This window comes from Lactuca sativa, chromosome 4 (assembly GCF_002870075.4).
Source record: "Lactuca sativa cultivar Salinas chromosome 4, Lsat_Salinas_v11, whole genome shotgun sequence".
Classification (NCBI taxonomy): Eukaryota; Viridiplantae; Streptophyta; class Magnoliopsida; order Asterales; family Asteraceae; genus Lactuca; species Lactuca sativa.
In genome coordinates, this window is record NC_056626.2 from 296,054,326 (window position 1) to 296,067,329 (window position 13,004).

Here is a 13,004-nt window from a genome sequence, read left to right on the forward strand (position 1 = left end):
CCTAGTAACACCCTTTGATTTCATCCATGGAAATCATCTTTTGGCTAGATCTTCAAATCTTCAACCATTTCACCAAGAACACACACTTGTTCTTGGTGATTATGAGCCCTTTTGAGCCTCCAAATCATAAGTACTCTTTCCCATTGCTTAATACTTTTTAGAACACTAGATTAAGCCCTTAAAAATGCCCTGAACTCATGATCATATGGTGTGTACGGCCGCACACCCATGTGTTGCCGTACACTCCTCAAAACACCCTTAAAGGGGCCTTCAAAGTGCATTCCAGCTTCACCATTTGAAGAGCAGTTGTCGCACAAGCATCCATAGCCTTGGAAAACGTTTTTGTGCACTCTTTACCATGAGTGTGCGGCCACACACTCCCTGGACACACACTAATGGCCGCACACTCATCAAAGTGTCCGTACACTCCCCTTAGTTGAATTACATGTGATTCCAACACTTGGTCAAAGTGTTTCCTAGTCTCATGAGGTGTTCCTTGCATTTGGTTGCTTCTAAACACTATATTTAAGACAATATATATATATGCCATTGTATGTCATTTAGGACTTGTTAAGTCTTGGGAATTCATTCGAGGAACCTCTCATCCTTACGCGCGTATTCATTTGAGCCACCCACACCAGGTGAGTTCATACCCCTGTAATGAATCTTTTAAACTATTTTAAATGCTTTTAAGGTGGGGGGGATAAAAGTAGAACATAATGTTAATTGTGTAAATATTTGTTAAACATCTTTCAAAAGATTGCTTATGTCTTTTATAAGTGATCAAAACATTTCAAAAACTCTTTTAAAGTTATGTTACTTTATAGTTTAACAAAAACTCCATTTTAAAAGTACAAGCATAACTTAGTAGATAAATAAGTCTTTTCAACAACAGTTCAAGTAAATTACTCGTATAATATAAGGAGTATAGTTTAGGGGTTTAGTTCATACTATAACTAGAAGATACTAAGATACTATAAAAAGAGAAGATACTAATATACTATAACGAGAACATACTAAGATACTATAACAGAATGAACTTAATAAGGTGTCGCAGCATGGGACAACTATAGGATCTAATTATACCAATGAATCACTAATGCATTGTTACAAAAAAAAGGTGATAGTTATATTGGGTATACATGATCACATAACTTTAATGTGAATTTACACGGCTTAGAAACTGGTTTGCTTAAGTCGCGTTTGGTTCCCAGAATCTTTTGATAGGTAGAGCGTATAGTATGGGATCTAGCCTTCACATTATGACCTTAATAAAAAAACATGTTTTAAGGTAATGTGGTGCGTCTGGATGTCAATTCAAAAGACAAATGGGTACTTACATTTTCCCATTTCTTTCGTAAAGTGGCGGTTCCACTAGAAAGTTAATGCAAACTATTTTCGAGTCAAAATAGTTATAAACTAGCGAAAACTTACAAACAACGAACAGAACAGTCGGGTCTAGTACATTCAGTAGAAAGGGACCTATAATGCTAACTTTATGATTCCTTAGTGTATACATCAGGGATATATATTAATCAAATCTGACAAGTAATAGGATGTGCGCTTTTCGCCTCATTTCATGTTCCTTGTTTGGTTGTGGGCTTAGAGCAGATTCACCCAGCCTACTATCTATCTGATCTAAATTATATGTATATTTTGTATAAACCAAGTAATCATAAAGAGTACCAAGTATGGTTCAGGTCATAGGACACTCATTCAATGCACAGTTTTCTAGTAAAAAACATACTTTTCAAAAGAACATTTGGTATACAAAACTACAAACTTACAAGTAAAGGGTTTAATCCATTTTATTAAACCAGTACAACTTTAAGGACCTTAGGTGTTTAATTATATAATACCTTAGTTTATACATCAGAGTTATATACAATTAATACCCGATAGCAAGTTGGATGTGTGTTATCCGCCTCTTTCATGTTCCTTATTTGGTTGTGGGCTTAGGGCAGATTCACACAATTAACTATCTATTTGATATTAGATTATATATAGCTTGTATACCCTAAGAGATTATAAGAGGAACCACCGTGGTTACCATTTTTACTATAAGAAATAATGGTTTTCTTAAAGGATCTTTTCATTCAAATATAAAGTAACTATTGCACTTAACTCCCTGAGTACCAAGTGAATACACAGGGTTATATACAACGATGATCTAACAACCAATGGGATGTGTGTCATCCGTCGTATTCCTTGTTCCTTGTTTGTTTTTGGGCTTATGGCAGATACACACAATCGACTGTTTGTTTACTCTGGGTTTTTATATAACCTGTATCCATTTAGTACTCATAGAAAGGATTGTAGATTCATTTTTACTTATCTTTCATAAAAGCAGGAAATATAGGATTTTCTGGAGGAACAGGCAAACTTGAAACTTACTAAACTTTCTTATAACTTACTTACATCACTAAAATCTTATGAACTCACTAGCTTAATTGCTGATAAACTCTTAAAAATAACTTGTATTATCAGGAAACTAGCAGACAGGTACTTGCGCTGGGAATTCAGAAGATGGAGCATAATAGCTCTAAGTCTTGTTTTGTTATTTAATTATGTATTCTATGTTTTTTGAACACACACTTTGTAAACACTTTCTTTAAAATGAGATAGTTGTTTATTACTTTGATTACTATGATGCATGTCTTGTGATACTAGACATGACGTCCTCCACCCAAGAACGTTTCCGCCGTTTCGGTTTTCGGGTGTGACACCGTAAATCCATTCTATGCAATCCTTGGCACTTCTAACACTTCAATATGAGTGTTCATAGTCCCTAAAGTAGTTTCCTTGCATTATTAGTTGTTTATACACTAATTATACACATATATGTGTCATTATATGCTTATTAGGATCCGTTTGTGCTCAAGACTTCACTTGACACGTAGCATCCTACAATCAATCTTTCATTCAAACCACTCACTGTAGGTGAGTTCATACCCCTAAATAACCCTTTTAAATGGTTTTAAATGCTTTTATTGGGGGGGGGGAATACAAGTTGAAACATTGTAGTTATTATATCAATCACATTTGATTAATAACTATCAAACAAATAGATTTCTTATACTTCAAACTATGTTATCAAAACAAACTATTTCAAAACTCTTTTATCAAACTCTTTTATATGCTAAATTCTTTATCAAACTCTTTTAAACTTATATTTTTTCAAAATCATGTCTATTAAGATATAGTTATATAAATAAGATTGAAAGGACTTAGGATTGATAACTCGCTTTATTTCCTGTTCCTTGTTTGGTTGTGGACTTAGGATATCGGTTGTTTGTCCGAAGGTCGTTTTAATGTTATATATATATATATATATATATATATATATATATATATATATATATATATATATATATATATATATATATATATATATATATATTTGTATAGATATAAAGGTCTCTTACCTTATTTCAATACCTTTGAGCATTCAAGGGTGTACAAACATACTTAGTTATTCACACAACATCACTAGTAAACTATAATAGGTATAGTTTAGGATAATTACTATTCACTATTTCTAGTATAATGAAGCATATAAGAGTCAGTTCATACATGGGTCAGTTCAAACATACTATAACGAGAAACAAATAGAACATACTATAATGCGAAACAAGGAGGAACATACTATACACTATACAAAGAGAACATACTATACACTATACAGATAGAGCATACTATACATATACAAGAATACTATAACATTAATGTGACTCACTACTTCATGGAATGACAACATACAGCCATGTCACGTTTTGTAACCAGAGTCTCCTAGAGGGAGAGCGTGAATTTGTGTATAGATCTATACTTGATTGACCATCCTACACCTTGCTACTAGCTATAGTGGGACCTGCAGGTCTACGGGTGACGAATGTCATAAAAATATTGACGTCTTCGAGCGTTGTGTTTACTACTAGTCGATCAATTATGGTTACAATCATATCACATTATACCTTAATTAACAATTGATTTAAGATAGTTAGTACAACAATAGTTACTATATACAATACTACAGTACTTTATTATTTTTCCCATTACATTCACTTTATGATCTTCTCACATAATGATAATGTAAAACTGTATTTTGGTAATGATAGCCACATTAGGAAAAACACTCACTTTTTCAAAGAAACAAACATACAGAACAATCGAGTCTTGGTAGAAGGCTGCATGTTAGTAGAAATATAGGATTTTCTAGGAGATACAAACAATTACTGCAAACTTTATAACAAACTTTCACCACAAACATTTACAAGCACTTGTCTTCAAACTTATACATCATTGACACTAAACACTTATGAACTCACCAGCTTAAATGCTGATCCTCTCTTTCAAAATAACTTGTATTCTCAGGTCAACAGTAAACAGGCACAGATGACAGGTTTTGAGAAGATGGAGCACTTTCAGACTCGTCTTTATTTTTTTGATTATTCCTTTTTTGTGTCTTACTATTTGTTACACAGAACACACTTGTATTGAATTATACTAATAATGCAATGGATGATGTTGCTGCTTGTTTTCTATTATGCATTGTTTTGATACTATACATGACTTCCTCCGCCACCGAATGTTTCTGCTAATTCGGTTTGGTGTGTAACAGCAGCCGGTAGCGAGGATGGATGTATGTGGACAACATGAGTGGTGGTATGTGGTCTGAATGTTTTATGATATTTCATGGGTCGAAGAATACCCTAAGGTAAGCCTAGGATGAGGTTAGCAATAGGTGTTACTTGCTTGCGGATTGTATGTGTGGATTGACTAACTTGTCCAGTGTATGCTGTTTGGATTTACCGTTACCTGAATGCTGCTTGCTTTGTGCTTTGTGGGATTCCTAGTGATGTGGATCAACTACTAAGTGAATATGTTAAGTCACATACAGTACATGTTAAATAATCTAAGAGGGGTGGATTTGACCCTATTACATAGCTCTCGTCTGAGTCCAACCGTTCTTGGGTTGAATCTTTTACTGGAAGGATTATCTGGCCTCTGTTGTATGTGATTATATTCATGAGGTAGTTTGTCGACATTGGTGGAGATCTTTTAGCAGGTGAGGGAAGGTTGAGGATGGGAACTTAGGAAAGCCTAGGATATGTTCCAGTGAGCTTAGTGGGGTGGTTTGGTGAAGTGGGGAACCTAGGGGGATCCTAGGAGGTGCTACGGTAGATATCGTTTTGTTGTTTAGAAAGCATTTAGTATATCGGTGGAGTAAGTGACTTAGAGTATTCGGGAGGATTGCTGAGGAAAGTATGGATAGGTGTGGAAGGTACTATTAGGCCCGTACTACTGAAAACATGGGATCCATACATGAATCATTGAGAGTCTTGTTCTTGATTATGCCTTGATCGTGGGAATAGTTGCTTTGCAGAATGAGGATGAGCACGTATGGCAAGGACCAGGGTTGGTCCCGACTCCAGTGGCGAGCTAGTTAGTGGAAGGACTGCCAGGGTTTTGAGTTTGCCTTAGATCTCTTGTATCAGGCGGTAAGGATTGATTGTGAGATCTATTGCACTTTCGGGACAGAAGAGTATGTCTTGGGGGTAATTTGTAGTCTGGTTTAAAGCAGAGCTTGCTCCAACTATTGCAGTTCAGCCATTGACGATTGAGCTGGTGAGTGTGTCAGGATGTGAGACCCTGAATGTTTTGGATCCCAGAGGCCGAGGGTAGAAGATCGATTTGGAGTACCTCGAAAAGAGAGGTTCGGGTTATGTTAATTTAGTGAACGGTCTCGGGAAGAGATCCAAGAAATTCGGATCAACTTTTGAGACGGCATCAAGTCAGGTTCAGTGTAACGCTTGTGGAAACTGCATGATGGAGGTTCGTTCCAAGGTTTTGGAGTGTCATTGGGATTGGAAGGAAGTGTCACCCCATGCCCTCAGGGTGATCGAGGTAACATAGGAGGAAGGGTCATGATTCCTTTAGATTTTTGCGGAAATGCTATTTTCTGCCATTTTCAATGGATGTCGGGAATTTGCATCACTTTGGAATTGTGATAAGTTGGATCTCGGGTCAGTTCTATGCTATACTCTGAGTGTGAAAGGGTTGTCAAATTCCAGTCAGCATGCCGAGGAATCTTTGAGGAATCTTTAGACGGACGTATCTCACAGAACGGGTTCCGCGTGTACCGTGATTGCTCCTAGTCATTGTCAAAATTTGTTCAGCGATCTATGTTGCTATAGGTGTCGCAGGTTTGTCCAGGTCATCAGGGATTGCTCATAGGGGGTAAGTCTGTTCTATTTTCGTTGTGATCAGGTGGGCAACAAGGAGGTCGGTTGTCTGAAAAAAGGGAGGAGTAGTGAATTCACCTGCACCAGTCATTTCCAGGGTTTGTTCAAGGGTTGTTATGAGGAAGTTATGACTAGTTTTCAGTAGCCTGGATGTTTGTGTTTAGAAGAACAATTGGGATTACCGAGGGAAGAATTGTTGTTGAGGTTATGGTTAGACCCTTTGTCCTTTGGAAAACAAATTCTGAGTGTGATATCATTTTAAGCATCTGAATTCATTGATATGGTTGGGATTCAAGAGATGCTAGTTGGTTTTCGGAAGTTGCGTTGTTTTGGGAAGGGTTACTTATGGTGTACTAGTTTGGTAAGCATCGGTCGCCAGCAAATTGATTATTGGAACGTAAGAAGGAATGAGAATCTTTCAATTTTCGTGTCCCAAGTGGATTTAGTCGAATCTAAGTGGGGGGAATCATGCAGGTATTCAGGACAGGAGCGGGTATGAGATCCGGATGAGTTTCTCATCCCCAACAAGGAAATGGTGGCTCAAAGTGGTTGTTTGGTTTGAGGGCTGTCCGATTTGGAGTTCGGTAAAATTTCCCAGCGTATGAATCGCATCTCATTGGTGCTTGATAGTAGAATTTAGGGAATTAAGTTGGGGTTCCGGTCATGGATTGAGTTCGGTTTGGGTGTTCACACGAGTGTGTTCCCGACTATGTATGCGATTCGAGGTGATAAGTTAGGGGGCAAGGGATTAGGTTGTGTTGGTTTTAGGAGGGAGTATTGTAAGACTATGGGGGTTCCGTAGCATTCACTAGTAGCCAGATGGTGGGGGAAGTGTTGTAAGACTACGGGGGTTCTGTAGCATTCACTAGCAACCAGATGGTACGGGAAGTGTTGTAAGACTATGTGGTAGTCGTAGCATTCACAAGCGGCCAAATATTATGGGAAGTGTTGTATGTTTGCGGGTGTATCCGTAACATTCACTGATTCATTCAGATGACTTAGGCCATGGTGGACCAATTCGCAAGGTTATGAGTAGGTCGCAACATAATTGGGATCAAGGAAAAGTAAGTTGAAGGAGACCAGGTATGATGTAAGACTACATTTATTCTGGTACCTTTCACCTTTTGCGTTGAATTCAGTGGCGACACGTTGTCAGCCTATCATGATCGGATGGATCAAATGAATGGAAGGAGCCATGAGTGGCTGTATAAGTAGGGTAGTTATTGTCAAACGAGGTATCCTTCAGAGATCATGTAGGACTGTTGTAAATGTTTATTGGCTCCGTGATCGGGTAGGTGTCCGGTGTTTTGGACAGTTGGCAGACAAGTTGGGACCAGGGAGATCCCGATTGTTCTTCAGGAAAGAAACTACATGGCAGCAAGAGGAGTTGGAGCAACTTCAGTGATTCGGGGTTTGTGTGAGGAGTTGCTCGTTATTTGGTAGTCACGGTTGACCGGTGATTTTATCCTTTTGGAAGCCTCGAGGTATTATGGGTGGGAAATATTCTATTTAGGTTGGTTTTCTTGTATAATTAGTTCGATGATAATTCAATTTGGGCAATCTGTCAGGGAGACAAACCAACTTGAAACTTCAGATTTCAGATGGAGCAGATGTGATCAGGTTGAAAGGAATTCGTTCATCTTCGGGTTCTAGAACCTTACAATGGTTGGTTTTAATTGCCTTGGGAAGGTTGTGGTATTCTCGGGTTTGTGGCGGCGTTGCTCAGGTTTTCTGGTATGTCGGGGATGGTGATGCATGATTTTGAGGATGAAATCTAATTTAAGTGGGGGAGAGTTGTAACGCTCTGTTCCGAACTGACTCCTAGTTTGAGGCTGTGGCTCAAAGGTCGGTCATTATAAAGATTATGGCTTTTGGGAAGGTAAGATCTAGGCCCATTTGGGTGTGGTTGATGTATTAGAAGTGATCCGGGTGTTCGATTCATGTTTTGGAGCCTAGGGGTATTTCGGTAAAGTGGTAGTTTGGGCTTTTTTGGAAAATGGATTCTTGTTCGGAAGGTCTTAAGAAAGGTTTGATTTGTTAGAAGTGTAGGGCTTTTTGTCACACCCCAAAACCAAAAACGGCGAAAACGTTCTGGGGCGGAGGACGTCATGTATAGTATCACAACACAGTAAATGTAAATAAGCAAACAACATCATCCATTGCATTAAATATATAATTTTAATACAAGTGTGTTCTGTACAGTTATAGACACCAAAAATAATGTAACACAAAATAATATGAGATGAGTCTTGAATGCACTCCATCTTCTCAAAAGCTGGCCTCGGTACCTGTCTACTGATGACCTGAGAATACAAGTTATTTTGAAAGTGTTTATCAGCATCAAGCTGGTGAGTTCATAAGTATTTTAGTGTCAATGTTGTTGTCCAAATGTTTGAACCTATCTCAATGTATAAGTTTGTAAAAATGTAAGTAAGTGTTTGAAAGTGTTTGTAAAAGTTTGAATTCCTCAGAAAATCCTATATTTTCTATTAAAGTAACCTCCTACCAAGGCTTAACTGTCTTGTGTACTTGTTTGTTGTAAAAGTGTGTAATTACCCAAGTATAACTATCATTTAATAAAATATAGTTTGTACATTAATGCTTAAGTGAGGTTATCACTAAAATATGTAATGGGTAACTCATTGTAGTACTGTAGTTTTGTATAACAAGAACTACTGTTGTACTAACTACTACCTTAAATCGGATTTATATTAAGGTATAATGTGATAAATTGCACCATGCTATCGACTGGTAACAACGACATAATGAATGGTCGTAATAAAGAAATGACGTTTGGCACCCGCATACCTGCAAGTCTGGCTGTAGCTAGCAGCAAGGTGTAGGATAGTCAATCCAGTATAGATCTATACGCAAACTCACGCTCTCCCTCCAAGAGAATTCTGGCTACAACTCGGGACATGACCTTTAAGGCATGCACCGATACAGTGGATCACAATTCTTAACGTATTCATGTATATGTAATGTTTCTTGTTTTAGTATAGTTCTATATGTTCATGTTTCTAGTATAGTTGTATATGTACTTGTTTCTAGTATAGCTGTATATGTACTTGTTTCTAGTATCGCTGTATATGTACTTGTGTTACCCCGATGGTAACTAACTATTGATGTACTGATAAGTATGAATATGGAAGTACTTTTATGTCTATACATGTATATATGATATATAAGTAATATGGAAACGACCTTCGGATGGTCACCCGAAATCCCACCAGACCACATCCAAATCGAGAAAAAGGAAATAGGGCGGATGGCCTTCCTAAGCCTTTTAGACATTATTTATATATCTATACATATATGGGCATGCAATTTATAATATAAAGGCATAAATAAGTTTTGAAAAGACATTTGAAAGATAAATATAATTTCAAGAGAAGATCGGCTTGATGTCAATCTATAATACAATTTGAAGGCATAAGTTGATAAAACGGTTTAAGTATAAGAAGCATTTGTTTGAATCACAGTCTGAAAATAAGTTTGGATAGTAAAAGAGTTTGTAAAACATTTCAAAGTAAAGCAGTTTGATAAACAGTTTGAACAGTGGTAAAAATCGTTGTTTTCCTAGTTATTAATCACATGTGATTAAATGCAATCACATGTGATTGAAGCAATAACTATAAGTTTTTGACTTGTATCCCCCCCATAAAGTATTTAAAACATTTAAAATCATTTCAAAGGTTGATTCAAGGGGTATGAACTCACTTGCGGGGAGTTGTACGAATTGTGGTGTCGGATATCGTGCTAGGTGGCAAACGGAGACTTGTTTACACGCACGAGCCTAGTTATCATATAATAAGCATATATATATAACTAATTAGACAAATAATAACTTAATAAATAAGTTAAAACACTTAGGAACATGTAAACACTTTTTATAAGTGTTATAGGTCCTAATGGTTGCATCCATGTTGCTACGGGACAAGGCAAAAGGGTTTGAAACATCAAATGGCCTTGCGTAAGAGTTCACCACCCAACAAACCCCACCCTTTGGAGTTTATGGCTGTAAACTCATGGGTTTATGGCCGTGAACTCCTCACATGGTGGTTTTGGGTGTTTTAAAGTGTTATCTTGATCCTAGAACACTCCTAGCTTTGTTGGAATAACACATGAAGTAGTTTAAGGCCCTAGAATGCTCCATAGGGGAGTTTACGGCCTATGGTCCATATACCCTAGAGTTTACGGCCGTAAACTCCTATGGGGTCTTGGATTTTAATTCATTTAAGGCACTTGCACATCAAGGATAGCTTCCATGATTTTATCTAAGGCTAATGGGGACAAGAGGCACACATTTGTGCCTTCACTTGGAGTTTACGGCCCAAGTGATGTTCCTTGGCCGTAAACTCCCTTTAAGGGATGTTCTTGATGTCTTTTACTCCTCATTCAAGTCCTAGGTGTTCAAGGGTAATTGTCTTAAGGCCTTAGGGGTGTTTGGAATTCTTTTTACCCTAGAAAAAGGGGTTTACGGCCCAAGAGAGGTTCTTGGCCGTAAACTCCTATAAACTTATCATTTTGAAGTGTTTTGATGTCTAAAATAGGTACAAGCATTTGAGGGTTAAGGTCCTTAAGCTTTAGGGGTAGTTTAGGGCACTAAATGCCCTTGAAAAGGGGTTTACGGCCCAAGAAAAGTCCTTGGCCGTAAACTCCTATTACTTGGGTTTCTTGGATGTTTTCTAGTCTCTAAATATCATACCCAAGGTCCTTTACAAGTTGTCTATCAAGAAAATGGGTCTAGGTAGCCTTAAAGCTCCATTTTGGAGTTTACTCCCCAAGAACGTTCTTGGGCGGTAAACTCCCGGATCTTGTAATCTAAACATGTAATTGATGTTATAAAGCATCTAACAAGTATTGAAACACATTTAGCAAAGTAGACTCACAATCTGGGATGAAAACCCGAAGATCCGTCAGAGAGAATATGACTTTTCTCTATTTGGAATTGTGAATAATGAATTAATTTAATTCAGAAAACTATTTATAGTCCTGGAATATTTTTGGCAGAAAATATTTTTATTCCTGACATAGGACTACAACATTATGAAACTTGGAATGCTCAAATTTCACAAAACCAGGAGCATCCACTCTCCTGATATCTCCTTAAACAGAGACCCTAATGTACACAAACTGGTTCGGAAAAGTGTGAAAATCACTGAAACTGGACTAGCTTCTATCGAAAAGATAATGTTCGTACAAATGGAAATTTCGGGTTGTCACACTTTTCTTCACCTTTCCGTGGGTATAAGGATTGTTAGAATCGGGCTTATAACGAAGAAGTTATGGCCTTCGGAAGTTTTGGGGTTTTCAGGCTCAGTCGACTACATAGGGTGTTCACAAAGAGTACGTGGGACGTACTAGTGAAGAAGGTAGTATGTTGGGCGTACCTTGGAGTATGTTGGGCGTACTGAACAGGATGGTCGCGAATGTTCCTCAGAGTACGCTGGGCATACCGTATGTACGTTGGGCGTACTCCAGTCAGATTAGAACCCTATTTTAGGGTCTTGGACCCTATTTATTCTCCTTATCTCATCAACTAATCCTAATATCTTCATCCTCCTCCCCTTTAAACCTTAGAAATCGTCATATATCATCCATGGTGGCATTTTGAGCTTATGGAGTCCATTTTTGGGGTGTTTGATCCATTTTCAAGAAGATGGAGTTTGATGCAAAGATGGGGATCAAGGAGGAGCTTATGGATCTAGCTTTTAGGACTCATTCTCAGCTTGATGAAGGTATAAAGCTTTGAACTTGATCATTCATCTCTTAGATCTACCATTTTTGGGTTTTGGTTCCTTTTTGGTCCCAAGGATGGAGCTTTATGGTTCAAATTCGATTCTTAGACTTGGGGTTGCCACCCTTGATGCTATTTGAGTACCTAAGACAGAAAGTTGCCATCTTGAAGGTCTTAATGGGTTCATGCATGAGTTAGGGTCACTTTTATGGAAGTAGAGTGCCATTTTTGGAGTTTGGGTTTGTTTGGGGCATGCAAAGTCACCAAGTCAGTGACTTTATGGGTTTAGACGTTAAGTATAGCTCAGATCTTTGATTTGGACTGGTGGGACCAAGTATTAAGCACTTAATGGATTTTGGGCATGAGTTATTTCTATACTGGGTGTACTATGTAGTACGTTGCGCGTACGGTCCATTTGCCTAGTACGCTAAGCGTACAGAAGACATATGATGGACATACACTCTCAGGTGGACTTGGGCCTTAGTGGACTTCGGACCTTTGGGCCTTAATGGTTTTGGGCCTGGATTTGCGGTTTATTGGGTCTGAATGTATCTTGGGCCAATATTGGAATAGTTGGGCCTATTGGGCCTTGTGGCACAATATAGAAATGGAAGTCATATTTATGGGCCTTAGTTTGGGCCAATTCATGGATTAGATTGTTGTGTGCCTTCGTGGGCCAATTAGGGACAAGATTATTGACTAAGGAGAATATTAGGCTTTAGTATAAGGTCCATTAGAAAGGTCCGTGCCTAATTTAGAAAATTCGGCCATTGATGGTTTTATGGACATTATAATGTTGGGCTTTTGTTTTAGGTTTGGCCCTTGGTTTTGGATCATATTGGTCCAGGGGTAAATGGTCATTTTACCCCATGCATTGATTAAGGATTATGGTAAGGACCCAATTACTAATTGGGTATATTGATTGGTAGTGACAACTTGGGAAGCTGGTGGGGCAGCAGCTAAGAAATTCATGCGGGAAGCTTCTTCTGCAGTGTGAGGTGAGTCTTCTCACCATACCAATG